The sequence below is a fragment of the Colobus angolensis genome, unplaced genomic scaffold (assembly GCF_000951035.1).
Source record: "Colobus angolensis palliatus isolate OR3802 unplaced genomic scaffold, Cang.pa_1.0 Scaffold71, whole genome shotgun sequence".
Lineage (NCBI taxonomy): Eukaryota > Metazoa > Chordata > Mammalia > Primates > Cercopithecidae > Colobus > Colobus angolensis.
In genome coordinates, this window is record NW_012120821.1 from 10,394,787 (window position 1) to 10,422,013 (window position 27,227).

The 27,227-nt window shown below is 39.3% G+C and overlaps 1 pseudogene across 1 annotated transcript; it reads right to left on the minus strand.

Annotated features, from left to right (window-relative positions):
• Nucleotides 1-13,590: 13,590 nt before the first annotated feature.
• LOC105501429 lies at nt 13,591-15,705 on the minus strand (annotated as a pseudogene). The gene has a single exon (XR_001000191.1). The product of XR_001000191.1 is annotated as a bifunctional methylenetetrahydrofolate dehydrogenase/cyclohydrolase, mitochondrial pseudogene (transcript).
• Nucleotides 15,706-27,227: the final 11,522 nt, after the last annotated feature.

Below are 27,227 nucleotides of genomic sequence, written 5' to 3' on the forward strand. Positions count from 1 at the left end.
AGGCAGGAGAATGGCGTAAACCTGGGAGGCGGAGCTTGCAGTGAGCCGAGATCCGGCCACTGCACTCCAGCCCGGGCGACAGAGCGAGACTCCATCTCAAAAAAAAAAAAAAAAAATTAGCCAAGTTCTATTAGAAGAGCCAAAATATTAATAAAAAATTGTAACAATACCAAGTTCTGGCAAGATGCAGAGCAACAACATTTCTCATCCCACCATTACTGATGATGAAATGGTATAGCCACTCTGAAAAATATTTTGGCAGTTTCTTAAAAAACTAAATATTTACAACCATGCAACCCAGAAATTGCACTTTTAGTATTTGTCCTAGAGAAATCTTATGTCTATATAAAACCCTGCACACCAATGCTCATGGCTCTTTATTTGTAATAGCCAGAAACTGGAAACAACCAAAATGTCCTTCAATGGGTGAATGGTTAAACAAACTGGTATACTCACAACATGGAATACAACTCAGCAAAGAAAGGAATTCAGATAGACCAAAAAGGCATCTTGTTGAGTGAAGAAAGATCGTTTCAAAAGGTTACATACTGTACGTTCCATCTATGTAACATTTTTGAAATGACAAAATTAGAGAGGTGAACAGATGAATGGTTGCCAGGGGTTAGTGATGGTAGAAGTGAGGGGAGTAAGGTGAACTATAAAGATACCTTTGTGTTATAACACAGCATAAGGAATATCTTTGTGAGGATGGAATAGTTCTGCATCTTTTTTTTTTTTTAACAGAGTGTGGCTCCATCACCCAGGCTGGAGTACAGTGGCATGATCTCGACTCACTACAACCTCCACCTCCCAGGTTCAAGCAATTCTCATTCCTCAGCCTCCCAAGTAGCTGGAACTACAAGCACGCAACACCACACCCAGCTAATTTTTGTATTTTTAGTAGAGACGGGGTTTTACCATGTTGGCCAGGCTGGTCTTCAACTCCTGGCCTCAAGTGATCCGCTCGTCTCAGCCTCCCAAAGTGCTGGGATTACAAGTGTGAGCCACTGCTCCCAGCCTAGTTCAGTATCTTGACTGTGGTATTGGTACAGAAATCTATATGTGTGATAAAATGGCATACTACTATACGCACACATTATACTAATGCTACTTTCTTGGTTTTTATACTGTACTATAGTTACACAAGAATGCAACTATTAGGGGTAACTGGTGAAGGCTAATAGAACTCTCTGAATCATCTTTGTAACTTCCTGTAAACACATAATTATTTCAAACTAATTTTTAAAAAATATGTACCCTCAATGAGGTCTTGCATGTCTACCATTTTTTTAAATTCCAGTAGTCCGTTCCCTCCTTAACCTTTCCCTAGTTATTTTTCTTCATAGGCCTTAATCCCTTCTAAGGTACTAAAATATTATGTAATTTACCTATTTTATTTATTTATTATCTATCTCCCTGACCAGAATGTAAGCTTCATGAGAGCAGGATTTCCTGTCTGTTCACTGATGTATCCTCAATACATATTTTGAGTAGGTACTCAAAATATGTATTGAATGAATGAGTAATGTTTAGCAAAAACATTAATTGAGTAATATGTAGTTGAGTAATATGTAGCAAAAACGACTAGTTATGGCTGGGCATAGTGGTTCACACCTGTAATTCCAGCACTTTGGGAGGCTGAGGCAGGAGGATCATTTGAGTCCAGAAGTTTCAGACCAGCCTGGGCAACATAGTGGGACCTTGTTTCTACCAGAAAAATGTAAAAATTAGCTGAGCGTGGTGGTGCACATCTGTAGTCCCAGCTACTCAAGAGGCTGAGGTGGGAGAATCACTTGAACCCAGGGCGTCAAGACTACAGTGAGGTGCTACTGTGCACTCACTGCACTCTAGCCTGGGCGATAGAGTAAGACCCTGTCTCAAACAAACAAACAAACAAAACCCAACTAGTTATCTAGGCCTAGGTCTAGAGCATCATTAGTGCCCAGAAAAGAAGACTGACAATGTTCTATTTCTTTGCTAACAGTGGTTTCTATTTAAAAAGACTAATAAAATTGATAAACCACTGGCAAAATTAGACAAGAAAAAAAGAAAGCACAAGTAACAGTATCATGTAGAAAAGGGGAGCTACTGTTACCAATAATACAGATATTTAAAAGCTAACAAAGCATATTATAAGCAATTTTAATAAATTTGAATATATGAATGAAATAGAAATTATTTTAGAAAAATATAAAATTACAAATGACATAAGAAGAAAATTGTCCCACAAAATAACACTAGGCCCTTACCTCAGACCGTTTACAAAAGTTAACTCAAAATGGATAAAAAATCTAAACATAAGAGCTAAAACTATGAAACTCTTAGACTAAAATATAGGAATAAATCATTATCTTGGATTTAGCAAAGATTTATTTCTTTAAAAAGAATTTTTTTTTTTAGAGATAAAGTTTCACTATGCTATTTCACTATAATACACTGTTTCACTATACTACAGTATTAAAACCTCAAACTCCTGGGCTCAAGGGATCGTCCCACCTCAGCCTCCCAAGAATTGGGACAACAGGCATGCACTACCGTGCACAGCTGGCAATGGTTTCTTAGATATGACACCAAAAGCACAATCAAAAGAAAAAAATAAATTAGAATTCATCAAAATACAAAACTTTAGTGTATCAAAGAATACTGTCAACAAAGTGGAAAGACAAACCATAAAATGGGAGAAAATATTTGCAAATAATTTATCTGATGAGTAAGGTATGTAGAATAAAATTGATAAACCACTGGCAAAATTAGACAAGAAAAATGCTACTTTCTTGGTTTTTATACTGTACTATAGTTACACAAGAATGCAACTATTAGGGGTAACTGGTGAAGGCTAATAGAACTCTCTGAATCATCTTTGTAACTTCCTGTAATTCATCACACAACTCAACAAACTGCTTTCCACAGTAGCTGAACTAATTTACTTTCCCACCAATAGTTTGTAAGTTTTCCTTTTCTCTGCAGACTTGCCAGCATCTATTTATTTTTATTTCTTAATAATAGCCAGCCAGGCGCGGTGGCTCACAACTGTAATCCCAGCACTTTGGGAGGCTGAGGCGGGTGCATCACGAGGTGAAGAGATCGAGACATCCTGGCCAACATGGTGAAACCCCATCTCTACTAAAAATACAAAAACTAGCTGTATTTGTAACATGGAGGGGTGTGCCTGTAGACCCAGCTACACAAGAGGCTGAGGCAGGAGAATCTCTTGAACCGGGAGGTGGAGGTTGCAGTGAGCTACTCGGGAGGCTGAGGCAGGAGAATGGTGTGAACCCGGAAGGCGGAACTTACAGTGAGCCGAGATCGCACCACTGCACTCCAGCCTGGCAACAGAGCAAGATTTCATCTAAAATATAATATAATAAAAATAAAATAATAATAATAGCCATTCTAACTGGTATGAGATGGTATCTCATTATGGTTTTGATTTGCATTTCTCTGACAATTAGTGATGTGGAGCATTTTTTCACGTATTTGATGCCCTCTTGTATATCTTCTTTTGAGAAGTGTCTGTTCATGTCTTTTGCTCACTTTTTAAATGGGGTTATTGGTTTTTTGCTTGTTGATTTGTTTAGGTTCCTTATAGCTCTAGATATTAGACTTTTGTCAGATGCAGTTTGCAAACGTTTTCTCCTATTCTGTAGGTTGTTTACTCTGTTGATAGTTACTTTAATTGGTAGCTTTAATTGGAAGCTTGTTACTTTAATTAGGTACCACTGGTCAATTTGTTTCTATTGCAATTGCTTTTGAGGACTCAGTTATGAATTATTTCCCAAGGCTGATGTCCAGAATGGGTTTCTTAGGTTTTCTTCTAGGATTCTTATAGTTTGAGGTCTTACATTTAAATATTTAATTCATCTTGAGTTAATTTTTGTATTTGGTGAAAGGTAGGGGTCCAGTTTCAGTTTTCTGCATATGGCTAGCCAGTTATCCCAGCACCATTTATTGAATAGATAGTCCTTTCCCCGTTGTTTATTTTTGCTGACTTTGTTAAAGATCAGGTGGGTGTTGGTGTGTGGCTTTACCTCTGTGTTCTCTATTCTGTTTTATTGGTCTATGCGTCTGTTTTTGCCCCAGTACCATGTTGTTTTGATACTGTAGCCTTGTAGTATAGTTTGAACTTGGTGATGTGATGCCTCCAGCTTTGTTGTTTTTGCTTAGGATTGCTTTGGCTATCCAGACTCTTTTTTGGTTCCATATGAATTTTAGAATAGTTTTTTCTAGTTCTGTGAAAAATAATATTGGTAGCTTGTTAAGAATAGCATTGAATCTGTAGATTGCTTTTAGCCATTTTAATGGTATCGATTCTTCTAATCCATGAGCATGGACTGTTTTTCCATTTGTTTGGCCATGTATGGGTTTTTCAGCAGTGTTTCGTAGTTCTTGGAGAGATCTTTCACCTTCGTCATTACTTGTATTCTTAGGGGTTTTTTTGTTTGTTTTTGGTTTTTTGCAGCATTGTAAATGGGATTGCATTCTTGGTTTGGCTCTCAGCTTGAATGTTATTGGTATATAGAAATATTACTGCTTTTTGTACATTGATTTTGTATCTGGAAATTTTGTTGAAGTTGTTTATCAGTTCTAGGAGACTTTTGGCAGTCTTTAGGGTTTTCTATGTATAGATTCCTACCATCAGCAAAGAGAGATAGTTTGACTTCTTCTTTTCCTATTTGGATGTATTTATTTCTTTCTTTTGCCTGATTGCTCTGGCAAGGACTTTCATTACTGTGTTGAATAGGAGTGGTGAGAGTGGGCATTCTTGTCTTGTTCCAGTTCTCCAGGGGAATGCTTCCAGTTTTTGCCCCTTCAGTATGATGTTGGCTGGTTTATCACAGATGGCTGTTATTTTGAGGTATGTTCCTTTGGTGACTATTTTTTTAAAGGGCTTGTATCATAAAGGGATGTTGAATTTTATAAAAAGTTTTTTCTGTGTCTATTGAGATGATCATATGGTTTTTGTTTTTAATTCTGTTTATGTGGTGAATCACATTTATTGATTTGTGTATGTTGAACCAACCTTGCATCCCAGGAATGAAACCAACTTGATCATGATGAGTTAACTTTTTAATGTGCTTCTGGATTCAGTTTGCTAGTATTTTGTTAGGATTTTTGCATATACAGTCATCAGGGATGTTGGCCTGTAGTTTTCTTTTATCATTGTGTCTTTGCCAGATTTTGGTATCCGGGTGATGCTGGCTTTATACAATGAGTTAGGGAGGCATCTTTCCTCCTCGAATTTTTTTAATAGTTTCAGTAGAATTGGTACCAGTTCTTCACCATATTAAAAGATTCAAGCAGAAAAAAAGTTATAGTATTTCTACATAGATGCAAAATTTCTAAAGTATTTGATAAAACTTAATATCCATTCATTTTTTTTTTTTTTATTATACTTTAAGTTCTAGGGTACATGTGCATAACGTGCAGGTTTGTTACATATGTATACTTGTGCCATGTTGGTGTGCTGCACCCATCAACTCGTCAGCACCCATCAATTCATCATTTATATCAGGTATAACTCCCCAATGCAATCCCTCCCCCCTCCCCTCCTCCCCATGATAAGCCCCAGTGTGTGATGTTCCCCTTCCCGAGTCCAAGTGATCTCATTGTTCAGTTCCCACCTATGAGTGAGAACATACGGTGTTTGGTTTTCTCTTCTTGTGATAGTTTGCTAAGAATGATGGTTTCCAGCTGCATCCATGTCCCTACAAAGGACGCAAACTCATCCATTTTTATGGCTGCATAGTATTCCATGGTGTATATGTGCCACATTTTCTTAATCCAGTCTGTCACAGATGGACATTTGGGTTGATTCCAAGTCTTTGCTATTGTGAATAGTGCCGCAATAAACATACGTGTGCATGTGTCTTTGTAGCAGAATAATTTATAATCCTTTGGGTATATACCCAGTAGTGGGATGGCTGGGTCATATGGTACATCTAGTTCTAGATCCTTGAGGAATCGCCATACTGTTTTCCATAATGGTTGAACTAGTTTACAATCCCACCAACAGTGTAAAAGTGTTCCTATTTCTCCACATCCTCTCCAACACCTGTTGTTTCCTGATTTTTTAATGATGGCCATTCTAACAGGTGTGAGATGGTATCTCATTGTGGTTTTGATTTGCATTTCTCTGATGGCGAGTGATGATGAGCATTTTTTCATGTGTCTGTTGGCTGTATCCCTAGAAGAAAATCTAGGTAGTACCATTCAGGACATAGGCATGGGCAAGGACTTCATGTCTAAAACACCAAAAGCAACGGCAGCAAAAGCCAAAATTGACAAATGGGATCTAATTAAACTAAAGAGCTTCTGCACAGCAAAAGAAACTACCATCAGAGTGAACAGGCAACCTACAGAATGGGAGAAAATTTTTGCAATCTACTCATCTGACAAAGGGCTAATATCCAGAATCTACAAAGAACTCAAACAAATATACAAGAAAAAAACAAACAACCCCATCAAAAAGTGGGGAAAGGATATGAACAGACATTTCTCAAAAGAAGCCATTCATTATTTTTAAACCCTTAAAAAAAAGAAATAGAATGAAAGTTCCTAATCTAATAAAAAGCATCTGTAGAAAACCAAAGAAAATTAGTGTTTTATGTCAATAGTTTTTCCTCTAAAGTCAGGGACAATTAAAGTCTGCCTAATATCGCCATTTCTATTCTATGTTATACTAGAGCTTCTAACTAGTACATGAAGGATAAGAAAAATAAATTAATGGTATAGTTATCTACAGACAATAAATTGTATATGTAGGAAAAAGAGATTTATTCAAATTATAAGAGCATTTAGCAAAATTCCTAGATGAATAATCAGTACGACAAAAGTTATATTTCTAAACACCAATTGTTAGCAAATAATTTTTTAACGATGCCTTTTTAGCCTAAAAAAAATCAAGTATCTACAAATAAATGTACCGAAAGATATATAAGACTTTTATGTCTGTTGAAAGACACTAAGGAAGACTGAAGTAAATAGTGAATTGGAAGGCTCAATAGTATAAAAATGTCAGTTCACTCTAAAATGATTTAATGATTCAGTTCAACCCCAATAAATATTCTCAATAGGGTTTTTTTGACAGAATTTGACAGACTGATTTTAAACTTTATGGAAAATTTAAAGGCCAAGAACCCAAACACTCTTTTAAAAAGTAAGGTGGGAATTCTTGTTGTACTAAATATTAATAATGATTATAAAGTAAAATCATAAAGACAATATGATATTGTCACAGAAATCGACAAACAAATCAAGGGAGCATAACCGAGATTACGCAATGACTCACACATAAATGGACACTTCATATATAACAGTAACAGCACTGCAGAGTCCTAAAGAAAAAAGATAATCTTTTCAGTAAATGGTGCTTTGAAAACAGAACATTCACATAGGGAAAAAAATGAAATGTACTCTTTCATCAATGAGTTCAGGGTTCTTTCAGTTTTGTTCACAGCTGTAACCCCAATGCCTAGATATGTAACTGGAATACAGAAGGTACACATACTTAGTATTTGTGAAGTGAATGAATGAATGAATGAACGAATAAATGACGACTTTGGAAACAGCTCAAGTTTTTAATTCACCTACCTTCTTTTAAACAGCTAACTAGGAAAAAGTACATGAGAATAACCAGTAGGTGGTGCAACATAACAAAGAAAGTAATCAACACATTTCCTTCTGAAAGGAATTGCTTCAAGAAAAGCCTGCTGATGTCACCTTTGCTGTAATAACTAATATTTCACTGATTTATGCCCCACTGCACAGATGTTATTCTGCTCTGCTAAGCATTTTAGTTCTTCTTGTACCAGTACAGGTTACCAGTTCCTCCTTCTCCCTTTCCCCACCCTCTCCATCCCTTGCAACTCCCCCAACCTGTATTTAACTGAATTTCCCAATGTACTAAAGCCCTCAGGTTTCCAGAGCTGTGGGGTAGTCCATGGGGAGAAAGAATCTGTCCCCTCTGAGTTATACTCTGTTAAACGGGGTCACAGATTAGTGAAACAGTTCTTTCGTATTTTACTTCCAACTCCCTTTCTCCGTGGAACCCCATACTGGATCCATTGGTAGGATAGATTTGAATGGCAAATACCACGCATTATCAAGGACCACCATTTCCTTGTACCACTAAAGGCTCTCTTGCCAAGTCATGGTTACCCCAGAAGGTGTTTCAGTGCTTATGCCGATAAGCTCCTGTCACTAATCTGTCCACCCGTTCATATTAGGCTAGTGTGACCAATTTGTCCTGGTTTGCTGGGGATTTTCACAGTTTTAGCACTGGAAGTCTCACATCCTAAGAAATCGAAATCCTTTAATCTTGGATAAACCAGAACAGCTGGTCACTCTACACTAGGCCCAGATCTCTCTGAATCCCACTCAAGCTCAAACCAGATTGTGTCACACAAGTATAACATTTTTAACCACATATATAAATTCTTGTTCTCTCTTCCCACTCCACATATAGTCAGCCACCAAGTCTGTCAATTCCACTTCCTATGTATCATTTAAATTCATTTTCTCCTCTAATTCGCACTACCTTACTTAGCTCATGTCTCATCATTTCATTCAGAATTACTAGGTAATTTTAAATAATAGTTCTACCCCTAGTATTGCTCATCTCCAATTCTCCCTCAAGGAATATCTTTCACACCAATGTGATGTGATCACATTACAGCCCTGCAAAAAAAAAAAAAAAAAAATCATCACTACGTTTCCCTCAGCCTAGGATTTTTTCCACCTTCTTTATATGGTACATAAAGCTCCTTCCAGTATAGCCCTACCTAACATTTCCAATTTTATCTCCCAACACTCCACTCTTCATACTCTTAACCTCTAGTGCTACTTACTACTCAACTGAACTAATTACTGCTCCCAGAACCCACCATGCCCATAGGCCTTTGCTTCCACTGATCTTATTTTCTAGAATGCCCTCTTGCTTTGCTATCTGGTAATTTACCTTTACTCATCAGAACCACCCAAATTGGGAAGGGAAGTTTGCCCAGACCAAGAGATGCTAGTTAGACCAAAAAGAAAAAAAGAAATATTCAGACAACTTACAGGACACATATACTTGTCTTACCATAATACAAGTCCAAAAAAGTTCCTACTTAACAAAATATACTATTTTATATACAACCACATATGAAGGGAAAACAACCAAAGTCACGTCTGGCCGCTATATCAATAGGTAATGTTATGCAGTCTTTGTTCTCCAAGTTTAGGATTATTGTGCCAGTCCTGGGCCTCTTTAGATTTTGTAGGCAACACAAACCACAAGTGGATGCTCTACTCTGATCCGGTTACACCAAGTAACTTGTAAGGCTGCTACTTCTGAATAGTGCCTGAAGCAAGAGAAGGCTCTACAGTGGGTCGAGGCAGTGCCATTCCAGTCTGTCTATCCAGTAGTGCTCCAAGTGTCTGTGGTAAGAATGCTGCACAGCTCTTTTGGCAAGTCTCAACAGGAAAATGACACAACACGTAGCTAGCTTACAGAACCATACCCTCCTCTGCTCCCTTAAAGAAGCAGCTCATAGCTCACTATTATGCCCTGGTAGAAACTGTTTAACTGTGGAATTCCTATTACATGACCTAACTATTACATGACATAACTTGCCCATTATAAACAAGACCTAGCTATAATAGTGTGCAGCAGCAATCCATTATCAAATAGACATAGTATGTGCAAGAACAGACTCGAGCAAGCTCAGAGCACAAGCAAATTACACAAGCAGGTGGCCCAGACCCCCACAGTACCTACTTCTGATGCCTTTTGGCCTCTCCCTCAACCAGCACTTGTGGTTTCATGGGGAGTTCCTTATGACCTGTTGAAAGAGGGGGAAAAATACACTTGGGCCTTATCCCTGTCAAAATACTAAAGACATTCTTCATAGAAACAAAAAAATCCTAAAATTTATATAGGATCACAAAAGATCTTGAATAGCCAAGGCAAACACAAGCCAAAAAACAAAGCTAGAGGCATGATACTACCTGACTTCAAAATATACCACAAAGCCACAGTAACCAAAACAGCATGCACTGATATAAAAACAGACACATAGACTAATGAGACAGAATAGAGAATCCAGAAATTAATCTATGTATCTACAACCAATTGATTTTTGGCAAAGGGACCAAGAACATACATTGGGGAAAGGACAGTCTCTTCAATAAACAGTGCTGGGCCAGGCATGATGGCTCATGCCTGTAATCACAACACTTTGGGAGGGTGAGCAGGGAGGATTGCTTGCACCCAGAAGTTCAAGACCAGTCTAGGCAACAAAGGGAGACCCCTCTCTACAAACACACAGAATATATATTGTTTAAACAGCCAGGTGTAGTGGCATGCACCAATAGTCCCAGTGACTTGGGAGGCTGAGGTGGGAGGACCACTTGAGCCTGGGAAGTTGAGGCTGCAGTGAGCCATGATTGCACCATTGTACTGCAGTCTGGGTGATAAAGCAAGACCCTGTCTCAAATAAATAAATAAATAAATAGTGCTGGGAAAACTGAATATCTATACACAGAAGAATGAAACTAGGCCCCTATCTCTCACTATACACAAAAATCAACTCAAAATGGATCAAAGACCTAAATGTAAAACAAAAACTATAAAAGTACTAGAAGAAAGCTTTTAGGGGAAATGCTTCAGGACATTGCTCTGGGAAAAGATTTTATGAATAAGACCTCAAAAGCACAGGCTACAAATGCAAAAATAAATGGGATTGTATCAAACGAAAAAGCTTCTGCACAGCAAAGAAAACAATCAACACAGTGAAAAGACAACTTACAGAATGGGAGAAAATATCTGCAAACTACTCATCTGACCAGGGATTGATATCCAGAATATACAGGAACTCAAATATCTCAACAGCAAACAAACAAACAAACAAACAATATGACTAAAAAATGGGCAAGTGATCTGAACATTTTTCAAAAGAAGACATACGAATGACCAACAAGTATATGAAAAAATGCTCAATATCTATTATCAGGGAAATGTAAATCACAACCACAATGATATAACATCTCACCCCAGTCAGGCTGGCTATTACCAAAAAGACAAAAAAAAATGCTGGCAAAGATGCAGACAGAAGGGAACTCTCATACACTTGGTGGGAATGTAAACTAGTACAGCCAGTAGGAAGAACAGTATGGAGGTTCCTCAAAAAACTACAAATAGAGCCACAATATGATTCAGAAATTCCTCTACTGGGTATTTATCTAAAGGAAAGGAAATCAATGTATTGAAAAGAAACCTGCATCCCCATGTTTACTGCAGCACTATTCATGAGAGCCAAGATATGGAATCAATCTACGTGTTCAACAACAGATGGATAAATAAGAAAAATGTCATATATATACATACACACACACACACACACACACACACACAATGGAGTACTATTCAGCCATAATAAAGAATAAAATCCTGTAATTCAGGGCAACATGGATGGAAATGGAGGACATTATGGTAAGTGAAATAAGCCAGGAACAGAAAGTCAAACACTGCATGTTCTCACTTATATGTGGAAGCTAAAAAAAAGTTGATCTCATAGAAGTAAAAAAGTAGAACAAAGGATACTAAAGGCTGAGAAGAGTAGGGGGAAGAGGGAGATAGAGATTTGTTAAAGGATACAAATAGATAGGAGAAATAAGTTATAGTGTTCTATGCCACTATATGATGACTATAATTAATAATATCTTATAGTTTCAAATAGCTAGAAAAAGGATATTGAATGTTCCCAACACAAAGAAATGATAAATGTTTGAGGTAATGGACATGCTAATTACCCTGATCTGATCACTATACATTGTATAAATCACAACATAACTATGTACCTCATAAATATGTACAATTATGTGTCAATTTAAAATTTTCTAAAAAAATATTAAAAACAAATTTAAACCAACTTGGGCCTGGTTCACAGAAGGGTGTCCACATTACACTAGTACCAGTATACTCACTCAGAGATGCCGCTGAAGGGGAATGGTGAAGGAAAACCCTCCCAGAGGGCAGAAGTTTTGGCAGTACACCTTGAAGTCCCCTCAGCCAGGAAGGAAGGATGGCCTGTGGTACAGGTGTACACTCATCTGTGGACAGTGAATAATGCTTTGGTCACCTGGTCAGGAAATTGAAAAGAACAAGCCTGGAAGATGGATAACAAAGAAGACTGAAGAAGAGACACATGCACAGATCCTTCAGAATGAGTGCTAAATGTGAAGGAATTTGTGTGAGTGCTTACCAAGGTACATCCACTGTAGAGGAGGCCTCAACAATAGGAGTGAACAAAGTGACTTGTTCTGGGACTATCAGTCAGCATCTTTCCTCATCTTCTGTTTTAATGGGCTTATGTACAAAATGGTCATAGTGGCAGAAATGAAGCACATACCCAACAAAGTGGACTTCCCCTCACAAAGCTAATCTGTTGGCACTGAGTGCCCAAATTATCAAGAACAGAATCTAAACTGTGAGTCTCCAATATGGCACCATTTCCCAAGGTGATCAGCCAACTGTGTGTTGGTACATTGATTATAAAGCACCCCTTCCATCATGGAAATGAAAGCCATTTGTTTGTGCTAGAATAGACATCTATTCTGTGTATGGATTTGCCTTTCCTGCCCATTGTGTTTCTGCCAACACTACCACATAATTCCTTACTCAATATCATGGTATCCTAGTCAACACAGCTTCTAAGGAACACATCTTGGAAGTGTAATTAGAGTTTGCAAATCATAGAAAGAAATAGTCTTACAGCACACCCCACCATCTAGAAATATCTGGCCCAATTTAACAATGGAATGGCCTACTACAGACTCAGTTACAACCTGAGCTGAGAAACATTTTGTAAGGTTGGGCCTGTCTGCAAAGAACAATATATGCTTTGAGCCATTGACCAATGTATGGCACTATTTCTCCCAAAGCCACAATACACAAGTCCATAGTCAAGGAGTAGAAGAGAAAGTGGCTTTTCTTACTATTACACTTCTTCACAGAATTCTTCTTCCCATAACTTGAACTCTGCTTTATTCCCAAGACAGAATGTTTCCATTGAATTTCTAACAGCTAAATGGCTGTTTTAGATTCCACATGCAACTGAACCAATGGGCAAAGAAGGGAATTACTGGATGGAGTGACTGATCCTGACAACTAAAGAAACATTGGGTTGCTGCTACAAAGTGAGGCCAGGAAGGACTATATATGGGGATGCTGTCATTCATGGTACATGGCACCACTATATTCCCATTGCTGATAGTAAAAGTTAATGGTAAACTATAATAACCAAGAAAAGACAGGACCACTGAAGATTCAGACCCTTCAGGAATGACAGTTTGGATCATACCACTTGGTAAATGCTGGTTCAGAGTACAGGAAGCATGAAATGAACTGGGGAGGAAGGGACACTAACCACAGGCTCGTGACGAGACAGAAATAAAGACTAATAACTAAGCGTTATTTCTTACTTGCTTAATGTATATGTGTGTATTTATATATTACTGTATATATTTTTTTCTTCTCCTTTCCCACTGTAATTTTAAAAATTAACGGCAATTGTTAACTTTACAATTTCATCTTTTTTTTTTTTTCAGAAATTCATACCACACCAGACAGATGTGTTTTATTAGAAAAAAAAACACATTTAATCAGAAAGTCTAATTAAATTCAATATTAACTCAAACTCTTAAAAAATTTATGGAAAAGTCAACAGGGTACATACATCACAGAAAAACAGGCAGTTGCTGACAGTTCTTTGGTGGAAAAGTAAGTTGCATACTTACCCAAGCTGCCCAAATGATTATCAAGCTAAGTTTGTTTTTCAAAAATAGGTTTTAAGATACACCAAAGAAACTATACAATACAAAAATTTAACAATGAAGTTAAAGTATATAGCAAAAGCCAAATATGACAACACACATGAATAATGTATAAAAGAAGCCTTTCAATCCTAGAAAACTAAAATCGGGAGAACTTACTGAAGGGTAACATACATAAAATGAGTACTAATAGCAAGGAATAATCCTAAACATTTTCCCAATGACTAAGCCTCAAAAAGACAGCGTAGGAAAACGATTAACATGTAGTTTTTCTTTTTTCCTAGCCAATTCAGTTCTACTTAGATAAATCTGGTTACCAATCAATACACATATAAATTAGAGTAATTTTTTTTCTGCTCAATTACTACTATTTTTTCTTTTTCACCTTTTCCCTAATTTTCTCTAGCAACACTTTTCCTTTGGTTTGGTCAGTTGAACTCAAAAGGTTTGGTACCTAAAATGAGTATTCAACTGTTATTAGAATAGCACTTGGGAAATGCAATCCTAGAAAAGGCAAATGTGTAACCGAGTTTGACAAAGTGAAACATCCATTCTCCATATGGTAATGTCTCCCACGTTAATCACTAGGTTAATGGCTGCTCCTGGCTAGATCACAGGACCCTGCATGATACTGGAATGCTCCCTGGTGAGGTACTGCAGAGGTATGTGCAGAAACACCCACCCATTGAAGCTTTCAATAAATACAAGGCATCATTTTAAACCATTTCAGTAGAATAAATTAAAAATATTGCATTTCTATTGGCCTGCTTTGCTTCTTCAGCTGGCCTGGAGTGCTGTTTGTGACACAGAAGACACAATAGTTAATTAGTGGCTACTCCAAGCTCTTTAGACTTCACGTCTCGCTCTTCAAGCCTCAGCACCTTTTTTGCAGCAATAATGGTATTCTTCATTAGCATTGCCACTGTCATGGGGCCAACACCTCCAGGAACTGGAGTGATATACCCGGCTTTTTGTCTGACTCCTTCAAAATCTACATCTCCAACCAACTTGGGTTTGGCAGTTACAGGATCATGAACTCTATTTATTCCCACATCAATGACTGCTGCTCCTTCCTTGATCATATCTGCTGTGATCAGATTTGGAATACCTGCAGCAGATATTACAATATCTGCAAGAATTGTATGTTTCTTCAACTGCTCTTTGGGAGTATATCGATGAGATATTGTAACAGTGGCATCACCTCCAGGACGTTCATGCGCCCCATCTGTGTGCAGTAACATTGCAATGGGCATTCCAACATTTTTTGACCTTCCAGCCACAACCACATTCTTCCCTAAGGTTGGAATACCAGTTCGCTTAATTATTTCCCAAACACCCCATGGGGTAGCTGGTAACATGGAATACTGGTCCAAACACATTCGCCCTACATTAATTACATGAAAGCCATCAACATCCTTGTCTGGAGAAACAGCATTGCAGATCCTTCTCTCATCAATATGCTCTGGAAGAGGCAGCTGAACAAGGAGGCCATCTACATTATCATCATTATTCAGTTTATTGATTAAATTCAACAATTCTTCCTCTGAAATTGAAGCTGGTTTCACAATTGTCTCACTGTTGATTCCCACATCTGCAGCTGCCCTGGTTTTGTTGAGGACGTAGGAGTGACTTGCAGGATTCTCACCAACCAGGATCACGCTCAGGTGTGGCCGCTTGTTGCCTGAGACCACCCACTCTTCTACCTCCTGCCGCACTTCCTGCTTGATCTCCTGGGCCAGTTTCCTTCCAGAAATGACAACAGCTTCATTTCGAACTGCAGCGAGGTGGAAGGGGCGAGGGCGAAGGGAGCAGCTGTGCGCGGGCTGCAGTAGCCGGGCAGCCAACGCGGACATGAGGGAAGTTGCAGCCATAGCCCGCGCCGGTGACCTCGCCGGGGGTACAATTTCATCTTTAGGTTACAGAAGGTTCATAAGGGACTTTACTGAATTGAGGAGTAATTAACACATAATCCAGAGACTAATGTAATTTGGGATCATCTGTTTATGGGGAAAGGGTGAGAGTGTCAATTTATTTATTTTTACTTATTTACTTTTTTGAGACCGAGTCTTATTCTGTCACCCAGGCTGGAGTGCAGTGGTGTGATCTCCACTCACTGCAACCTCCCAGGTTCAAGCTGTTCTCATGCCTCAGCCTCCTGAGTAGCTGGGATTACAGGCATGTGCCACCAAACCCAGCTTTTTTTTTTTTTTTTTTTTTTTTAGTAGAGATGCGGTTTCATCATGTTGCCCAGACTGGTCTCGAACTCTTGGGCTCAAGCGATCCACCTGCCTTGACCTCCCAAAGTGCTGGGATTACAGGCATGAATCTCTGCCCCCAGCCAAGACTGTCAATTTCTACAAAGGATAGCAGTATCTTGCTAAAGAAAAAGCTGCCATTTTCGCCAGGCGCGGTGGCTCAAGCCTGTAATCCCAGCACTTTGGGAGGCCGAGACGGGCGGATCACGAGGTCAGGAGATCGAGACCATCCTGGCGAACACGGTGAAATCCCATCTCTACTAAAAAATACAAAAAACTAGCCGGGCGAGGTGGCGGGCGCCTGTAGTCCCAGCTACTCGGGAGGCTGAGGCAGGAGAATGGCATAAACCTGGGAGGCGGAGCTTGCAGTGAGCTGAGATCCGGCCACTGCACTCCAGCCTGGGCGACAGAGTGAGACTCCGTCTCAAAAAAAAAAAAAAAAGAAAAAGAAAAAGTTGCCATTTTCAAATTGCTGTATGAGAAGCTCAAAAATACAGAGAAAGTTGTGTGTGAATACTGAGTAAGCAAGGTAATGAGCTGTCCCAGTTGTTATGCCATTGTCTCTCAGTCCAAACTCACACATTTATACTCTTCTTTATGACCACAGGGCTGGGACTATGAGAACTATATTTCTACTTTGCCAGTTGGTTTCCTGTTAGTTCTTCAAGGCAGAAGGAGTGAGACGAGATATGCTTCCTTCCTGACAAGTGGCTATCATTTATAACACTCAACTTTTTTGGCATTCCTAGAACCAGCCTCAATATATCTTATCAATGATCCAGCAAGAGTTAGGCAGTGGCCCCTCCTCAGAAGTCTGAGATGCCTCTCCTTTAAGTTTCCTTTTGTGCAAACTTCCTTTTGTGTCTTCACCTGCAGGCGTGGTAGTTTCCTTCTATAGTTACTATATCTATGTTCAATATCTGCCTCCCAACCTTTTTTTTTGCTTTTTTTGTTCCCCCAAACTCCTTAGCCAATTCCTTATGTTAAATTATTTCTGTTGAAATGCCAACTGTGGTTTCTGTTGTTCTGGCTGTATCCTGACAGATACAGTCATCCTGCAAGTAAGGAACCCAAACCATTTGCAGTCCTAGCTAAAAACCAGTCCTAGCTAAAAACAAAGGAAATATGGAATAAATGGTAGAAGAAGGGAATGATAAAAATCCACTTAATCCTTGTGACTTTTTACAGCAACAAGAATTGTAGCATTCGTGTGTACTTGTTATGTATATATTAACCAATGATTTCTATTTTGTCCCCTTTCCCTTCCCCCCAGTTTTGTATGGAAAGTGTTGGTGGTTGCTTAATTTACAATTTAGTTCGTAGGTCACCAGGCCACAAAAAGACACACCCACACCTGATGGGAAGGAATGAGGATCACCAGTAGATCGCAAACTTGAGATGGATACAATGGTTGATGGGACTTGGTGTCTCTCCTCTTGTTTGTATGACGGACAGAAGTATGAAGGTATCAAACATGGGTAGAAGGGTGAACTTGAATGCTGAGTAGCAGAACGGATGAACAATATGGATTCGGAGTCCATTTGTCCTCAAATGCATTCCTTGCCCTTTCCTGCTCTGCTTTGTATCTCAAGGGGTTGCCCCATTGATTGTGATTCCCAGACTCACTATCAGCTGGTTTCTGAAAGACTGGAGGATGAGGAGGAAAGGAATAGGAATAAACTAGGGCATATCTCCCCCTTCCTCTTCTAACTCAGTCACTTCTCTGGCAGTGACTGCATCTCCTCAGCGACTCCAGTTCTCATCACACAGGTCCATAGAGACCCTAGCCTCCAGTAAATGACCTCCAGCTCCAGAATTCAGTGATTCTTGTCTTCTTACTTTTGTCTTTCCAGGATACAGGCAATGGTTTTCTGTTGTTACTAATATCTGAATTACTCCCCTTTCTCTGTTAGGTACTCAGTTCCTCCAACACCTGGTAACCACTTTCCTGCATTAAATTTTCCCTGTTGTAAGTACTAGAAATGATTGCTATTTTCCTGACTGTCCCTATTAAAACAGATGATAGATAATCCCTGTTATATAATGTTATTACAATGTACTCTAGACACATTATAATACTAAATTGATACTCTACATCTTTACTCCTTCTGAGAATGTTTATGCAAATACAGCTACAAACCTACACAATGAGGTTCATATGAAGTTATTCACTTCAGCATTGTTTGTAAAGCCAAAAATGAGAAACAAACTCAAGACATTTTCTATAGGGCATTGGTTAAATAAATATTAGTACATCTACAGAGCTGAAAAAGAGAAGGACTCTTCCTGTGCACTAGTATATATTATGCAGCGACGAAAGCAGAGTACAGAACAGTATCTGCTGTTCTGAGTACAGTATAGAATGATATTTATAAGCCACACAGATGTATTACATAGATGTAGTAACAGATACATTATCTTTATTGAAAAAGTAATAAAAATTTTAAAAATGCATAAAAAATAAAAAAGTGCAACTCAGTCAGTAAATGGTAAACATATCTGATATCAAAACACTCTATAAAAGTGTAGGAAAACAAAAGGTGAAAGAGAAAGGAGAGAGAGCAGATACACAGAGAGCTACAGTCCTCCTTTATGTAACTGGTCAAGAAGCCATAGTGGATATTGTAACTCCCCTCATCTACCCATTCAAGTTTAGGTTGCCTTTGGCTAGCTTATACCAGTTAAGGTTCTTTGCCTGGTGGACTGACTCAAACTTTGACCCCTGAGGTGTCCAGTTCCGCTTTGTTTTTTGGTAACCTTAGTAACTGGGCATTGGAGTATACAGAAGCACCCCACTGTAATCCCTGCTTTATAGCAATAACCCTAATTTACCTTTGAAAATTAGTACTAGTCACACCAGCCAATACTAGAAGACTTTCTTCTCTAGCTGTGAACTGAATTTCTGCTTGTTCACAATTCTTTACAAAATGTAACAATGGTGCCCAAAAAGTATTCAGTAATTTCATGTATTATATCAATGGCAGAACTATGACAAGCAGAAATGGCAAATCTAAACACAGATTAAATATCAATTTTGATGATGATAAAATGTTTCTCTGGCTGGGCGCGGTGGCTCATGCCTGTAATCCCAGCACTTTGGGAGGCTGAAGTGGGTTGGATCACCTGAGGTCAAGAGTTCGAGACCAGCCTAACCAATATGGTGAAGCCCCATCTCTACTAAAAATACAAAAATTACCTGGGTGTGGTGGCATGCACCTGTAGTCCCGCTACTCGGGAGGCTGAGACAGGAGAATTGCTTGAACTTGGGAGGTGGAGGTTTCAGTGAGCCGAGATCATGCCACTGCACCTAAGCCTGGGCAACAGAGTGAGACTCTGTCTCACACACACACACACACACACACACACACACACACACAAATGTTTCTCCCAGAACTTCCAAATAAAGAAGGCAGATTGAACATAAAAATCCAATTTTAATCTCTCTGAAGCCCCACTAAAGCTGCAGTAAAGGGATTAAAGAAAAAAAAAAAAACTCACAAACCTACAAATACAGAGAGAAGAAAAGAGACAATAGCAACAAAATTTTGGAGACTGGAAAACAGAAAAATGACTTAGGATACAGTAAGAAAAGCCAAAAGCTAAGCTGATACATACCACAGAATCTTCTAAAGGGTCAGGAACCAAGTGAACTTTTGCAAGTGGGGGTGGGGGAGTATTAAATAAGGATTGGTCGAATGCAGTTTTAAAATGAATTCTCCACTCCTTGATTGTGGGCTGTACTTAGTGTCTTGCTTCTAAAGAATAAAGAATGGAAAAAGAGTAACAAGAGAAACCTTTCAGACACCACCTTAACCAAGTGATCAAGGTTAACATCAGCACTCATAGTCACGTGGATATCATGCACCCCTCATATGATGCAAAGGAAAGGGCAGTTCACCTCTGTGGTATTCTTCCCCCAAACCCATATTCCCAGTCTAATCATGACAAATCCCAATATCAGACAAATCTAAGTTAACGGGCATCCTACAAAATACCTGGCCATTATTCTTCAAAAATCGCCAAGGTCATGAAAGACAAGACCAAAAAAACTGGCACAGATTGGAGACTAAGGAGTCATCATGACCAAATACAATGTGATATCTTGAAACAAAAAAAAAGACGTCAGCGGAAAAACTGGTGAGATCCTAATAAAGTCTATGGTTTACTTCATAGCATCGTACTCATGTTAATTTCTTAGTTTCAATAAATGCACCATGATTATGAAAAATGTTAACAATAGTGAAGCTTGATGAAGAGTACACAGGAACTCTCTGTACCATTTTTGCAACAGTTTTATAAATCTAAAATTATTTCAAAATTAAAAAAATTAATACAAAACTTAAAAGGAGGTAGATCTGTAGTTCCCCTCTCTTACTCATGACATTGAGCAACTACCCCTGCAGAAGACTAGAACTGGTGATCTCTGGAATACAGAATGATAGAAAGAGCCATGTGGCTGGACACGGTGGCTCAAACCTGTAATCCTAGCACGTTGGGAGTCCGAGGTGAGAGGCTTGCTTAAGCCCAGGAGTTTGATACCAGCCTGAGCAACATAATGAAACCCTGTCTCTACAAATAATTTTAAAAGAAATTAGCCAGGTATGGTAGCATGCACTGGTGGTCCCAGCTACTCAGGAGGCTGAGGCAGAAGAGTCACCTGAACCCAGGAGGTTGAGGGTGCGGTGAGCCTTGATCACACCACCGCACTCCAGCCTGGGTGATAGAATGAGATCCTGTCTCAATAAAAAGGAAAAAGAAAAAGTAAAAGTAAAAGAAACAGCTGTGGGAATGATTACTCTACTGGAAAATAGAAGCATGATCTGAACATGTGCATACTTAATGCTAAGACTCAATGCCAACCTTAGAACTGGGCGCCTAGGCCCCACACATTACAAGGCCCTATGTATCATCGAGAGAAGGCTGTCAACTTATGAGAAAACAGACTGGTATATGTCACCACAATCCAGCACTCAGAGCTGCCCCAGTGCAATCTATAACCTCAAGTATTCCCTTTTGTGACACTAACTTCATTTAGGCTCCAAGTAAATGTTTCTGCACAGCTCTTGCTCAAAATAAAAGGTGACCGTCTGGGCACAGTGGCTCATGCCTATAATCCCAGCACTTTGAGAGGCCAAGGCAGTTGGATCTCTTGAGGTCAGGAATTCGAGACCAGCCTGAACAACATGGTGAAACCCAGCCTCTACTAAAAATACAAAAATTAGCTGGGTGTGGTGGCGCACGCCTATAATCCCAGCTACTCAGGAGGCTGAGGCGTGAGAATCGCTTGAACCTGGGAGGCAGAGGTTACAGTGAGCCAAGATTACACCACTGCACTCCAGCCTGGGCAACAGAGTGAGACTCCATCTCAAAACAAAAACAAAAACAAAAAACAAAACGGTGACTACCCTGGCATGCTATCTAGGTGTGTAGGTTGTACCTCTGCTGTCAGAGACAAACTGTGCTTTGGATAACAGAGAAAATTTGGACAAAAGTAGAAACACTTTGGTAAGAGAAAATACAAATAAATTAGTTTGACAAATCCTTCCTCTCTGAGAGTATGAATGAAGTAGATACCTTACCAATGTCTCAGAGTGTCAGATGTCCCTTTTTTTGGCTTTTCTTCAGGTTTCACTTGGAATATCCAGTGATAATCACTAATTGGTATATTATTCAGCACTGTTATACATGGTAGCTAAGAAACAGTCTGTAATATTAAATAATTAGTATTATACTTTAAAAAAAATTTTTTAAATTTTTTGTAGAGACAGGGTCTTGCTTTGTCATCCAGGCTGGAATGTAGCAGCAATGATTATATCTCACTGTAACTTCAAATTCCTGGGCTGAAGAGCTCTTCCAACCTCAGCCTCCTGACTAGCTGGAACTATAGGAGTGAGCCACCATGTTTGGCTAGTACTTTTTTTCTTAAGTCTGCATCGCACTATGTTGCCAGTGTCAGAGGCGTTTAAGCCAGAGTGACTCCATCTTGAATAGGGGCTGGGAGCTACTGGGCTGCATTCCCAGGAGGTTAAGGCATTCTTAGTCACAGGATTAGACAGGAGGTCAGCACAAGATACAGGTCATAAAGACCTTGCCAGTGAAGTGGGTTGTGGTACAGAAGCTGGCCAAAACCAAGATGGCAACAAGAGTGACCTCTGGTCATCCTCAATACTCATTATATACTAATTAATGAGTGTCTTCGCATTAGCATGCTAACAGACCCTCCCACCAGCACCATGACAGTTTACAAAAGCCATGGCAACATCAGGAAGTTACCCTATATGGTCCAAAAGGGGACTGGTTGGGCACAGTGGCTCACATCTGTAATCCCAGCACTTTGGGAGGCTGAGGTGGGCAGATCACGAGGTCAGTAATTCAAGACTAGCCTAGCCAATATGGTGAAACCCTGTCTCTACTAAAAATACAAAAACTAGCTGGGCGTAGTGGCACATGCCTATAGTCCTAGCTACTTGGGAGGCTGAGGCAGGAGAATCGCTTGAACCTGGCAGGCGGAGGTTGCAGTGAGCCAAGATCATGGCCCTGCACTCCAGCCTGGGTGACAGAGAGAGACTCTGTCTCGAAAATAAAAATATAAATACATACATACATACATACCTAAAGGGGGAAGAACCCTCACTTCCAGGAATTGCCTCCCTTTCCTGGATAACTCATGAATGATCCACCCCTTGTTTAGCATATAATCAAGAATTAACCATAAAAATGGCCAACCAGCAACTCAGGCTGTTGCTCTGCCTATGAAAGTAACCATTCTTTTATTCCTTTACTTTTGTAAAACTTGCTTTCACTTTTACTCTATGGACTTGCCTTGAATTCTCTCTTGTGCAAGATCCAAGAACCCTCTCTTGGGTTCTGGATCAGGAACCCTTTCCGGTAACACCAGAATTGATACTGAACTCCTGGCTTCAAATGATTCCCCCTCCTTGGCCCCTCAAAGTACTGGGATTAGAGGCATGAGCCAACCATGACCAGCTCATATTACTTACTCTTGAATCTATGTGTGTATATGTCTAGATGTAATAAGTAGGAAGTAAGTTATTCTCTTTAGCATAGTGAGTTTGGGGGTCCCAGTTTTATACTGACATTTGGGTGTTAATTCTAGAGTCATAATTAGTTTTATTTTTATAAGATGTTTACCAGTATTTAATTAAATTTTCAAAACAAATTAGAAATTCCAGCTCTAAATATTTTATTTACATTTTTATATTCATTTATTATAATTAGTTATAAACCAAAAATAAAATTCTAAACCCCCAGTTAGCTGATTGACCCTTCCCTCGGCCTAGGCCATTCCAAAATTAACCTGAAAACCCAGTTCAGGTCATGATGAGAAGTAGGGGTCAGACATGCCTCATTATACCCTCCTTGCTTTGGAATTCAGGTGCAGCTGATCAGCATTAACACTAAAACAGAGATCTTAAGACTAACAAAACAGATTTTTTGTAGCAATAGGACATCAAATCCCAGCCTGATTCTAGTATAGCATCACATAATGGATAGCAGACCCTGAAACAAATTGAAGTATTTTACCCCAAAATGTATTTATTTGACATATTTTGAAATGGCCCTGCAAAGCTGTCTCTTGTGGGGAAAATCTGCATTCTATAGAGAATTCCCATTCCTTTCCAGGTCTTTTTCCTGATCCAGGAGAAAATTAACTGGTAGCACCTTTAAGAAAATTAAGAGTGTAGCACCTTTTCGGGTCTGGGTCTGATAAGAGCTCCGAAGCCTGCTACCTGGAGGCTTCATCTGCATGATAAAACCTTGGTCTTCACAACCCCTTATTTTAACCTAGACATTCCTTTCTATTGATTCTAGGTCTTTAAATAATAACTCTTTCGATCAATTGCCAATCAGAAAATCTTATGACCTGGAAGTTCCCTCCTTCCCCTCCTCATCTTGAGTTGTCCCACCTTTCCAAACCAAACCAATATATATCTCACATGTAATAATTGATGTTGTATGTCTCCATAAAACCTATAAAATTAAGCTGTAACTTAACCACCTTGGGCACATGTTCTTAGGACCTCTTGAGACTGTGCCTCAGGCCATGGTTACCCATATTTGTTTCAGAATAAATCTCTTCAAATAATTTACAAAGTTTGGTGCTTTTCACTGACACATTTAAGAATGATCATTGATCATTTTAAAATGATCCAACGACTGCATATGGAGCACAAAACTAACTGATTAACTTCACTAGGGGGAAAGAAAATAGCCTACACAACCAAACACTTTTATTAATTACTGTATTTCCACTCTGTAAAAACATGGTAACTTTTACATTTTTTTAAAAGCTAAGTACCACTATAACTGAATTCTAATCACTTCGTTGAATACTAAGCATAATTTAATTATATTACTGTTTGAGGAAATATGTATAAAATTATCCCTTAATTGTATGAAATGCAGATTATAACATATGCAGTTTTCCAGATTTAGTGTATAGTTTGTCTTTTAATTTTCCTTTCAGTCTATGTACATTTAGCCAATAAATAATAAAAATAGAACCACAGCAATAGCTGTCAATTTCTTTTCTTCCAATTAAGAAACAATTTTCATTTCTCTACCAAGAAATCACTGTTTACAAGAAACATGAGATAACAAGAAAGTTACTTCGTTTTATCTTTCCAAAAAAAACTGTAAGTGAAAGGGAAAAAGCAATCATTCTTTTTTTTGAGACAGAGTCTCGCTCTGTCACCCAGGCTGGAGTGCAGTGGCGCAATCTAGGCTCACAGTAACCTCAGCCTCCCACATTCAAGTGACTCTCATGCCTCAGCCTCCCAAGTAGTGGGGATTGCAGCTGTGCACCACCACACCCAGCAAATTTATATATATATATATTTTTAGTAGAGATGGGATTTCACCAGGTTGGCCAGGCTGGTCTCAAACTCCTAGCTTCAAGCGATCCACCCCCCTTGGCCTCCCAAAGTGTTGAGATTACAGGTGTGAGCCACCACACCCAGCTGGCAATCATTATTTCTTTAATTCCCAAATATGGTTTGACTAATTTTTAGTAACCACAACCCCTACATTCAGTATAGATTAAAAGAATTCTTATTTCTAGATCATTTTAACTTTTCAGGAGCTATTCATTTTATCAAGAATAAACATTTAATTTATATTTTGTTAAATCTCAGTGTTTACCATAAAAAACATCACACGTCACTGAGAAGCACAAAAGAAGACTTGAATAAATAAAAAGATATATCATGTTTTTCGCCCTTCAACCATTCATGCAATGCTGACTTCCAACAAAGATCAGCTTATTTAAGCCTGTCATTAAATATCCAGAGATTCTCTGGTTTCCTCAACTAGTTAACTAATATATTTGAAATTTCTCTTTCAGTCTGAGCCACCTGCCATCTTTTCTCTGCTTTTCAAACTCTATCCATCACTTTCACCTATGTGTTTCCTTTACCTAGACAGGACCTTTTTGGGCCGGGTGCAGTGGCTCACGCTTATAATCCCAGCACTTTGGGAGGCCAAGGCAGGTGCATCACGAGGTCAGGAGTTCAAGACCTGCCTGGTCAAGATCGTGAAACTCCATCTCTACTAAAAATACAAAAATTAGCCAGGCGTGATGGCAGGCACCTGTAATCCCGGCCACTCGGGAGGCTGAGGCAGAGAATTGCTTGAACCCGGGAAGTGGAGGTTGGAGTGAGCCAAGATCATGCTGCCAAGTCTTTCTGTCCTCAGTGATAAGCCACTGTAATTTCTACACTATTTTTCACTGCGGCTACCTTGCTCTAGCATTCTGAGGGTTGGGCTGTAGAAAAATATGCACAAGCCTCTGCTATGCTCAGCTCATCTGTTCACTACAATGTAGGTCAACTGTCCTTAAACCAAACATAGGTTCCCGAAAACTCTTTCTAAATTAAAATGATGAAGCATTTATGATGTCTTTTTTGGAAAATTTACTTCATCTCCAATTGATAAAGGGAAGTTCTCTTTTAATAGATGAATGTAGATAATAAATGTAGAAGAAATGATACATCAGAAAAATCACCATTTGCCAATGCCCACTCCTCAATGAAATAATTGATTCAGGTAATGATCATCAGTGGCTATAAAAATTAGCAAATAAAGCAAATATAGCAAAATGATAGCACCTATTGAATCTAAATGGCGGGCAAATTCTTTCAACCTTCTGTATGATTAAAAATTTTTCAATTAAATGTTGGGGAAAAAAGTCTCTCAATTTAAAATGAAGTTTCTCCCAGAAGGATCCATGTTCCCTTATAAAAAGGGAACCCTGATGACTGACCCACCAGTCACCTAGGCATGCCCAGATATATCTCCCAATGCAAACTTCTTTTTTTTTTTTTTTTTTTTGAGACGGAGTCTCACTCTGTCGCCCAGGCTGGAGTGCAGTGGCCGGATCTCAGCTCATTGCAAGCTCTGCCTCCCGGGTTTATGCCATTCTCCTGCCTCAGCCTCCCGAGTAGCTGGGACTACAGGCGCCCGCCACCTCGCCCGGCTAGTTTTTTTGTATTTTTTAGTAGAGATGGGGTTTCACCGTGTTCGCCAGGATGGTCTCGATCTCCTGACCTCGTGATCCGCCCGTCTCGGCCTCCCAAAGTGCTGGGATTACAGGCTTGGGCCACCGCGCCCGGCCTATGCAAACTTCTAAGGTAAGTACAGCTTAAGTCTGAGCTGAGAACCCTGCCACATTTGAGTCGTAATTTCTGCCTTGTCCCTTCCTCTTTCTGATCCTTTCAGCTCGGTTTCCTCCCATCTGTCTTCAGCAAGATCCTTGAAAACACGTATCAGTTTACTACTGCATAAACACAACACAGTGCAAGTCAGCACCATCCGAGGAGCTTTTTCAAAATGTACACGCCCAGAGCCTGACTCTCAGATATTTCAATTCATTAAGTCTTGGGTGGGGCCTGGGCACATCATTTTGGAAAGTGTATCCAGATAACTCCGATGGACCTCTCTGAAAGAGAACCATTTCTATGAAGTTATCTTTAGGTTTTTACCAGATGAATCTATACACACAAGAAATTTATAAATCAAAAAGAGAAATATCAAATTAAGAAACTCAACAAAAATTGGCCGGGCGCGGTGGCTCAAGCCTGTAATCCCAGCACTTTGGGAGGCCGAGACGGGCGGATCACGAGGTCAGGAGATCGAGACCAT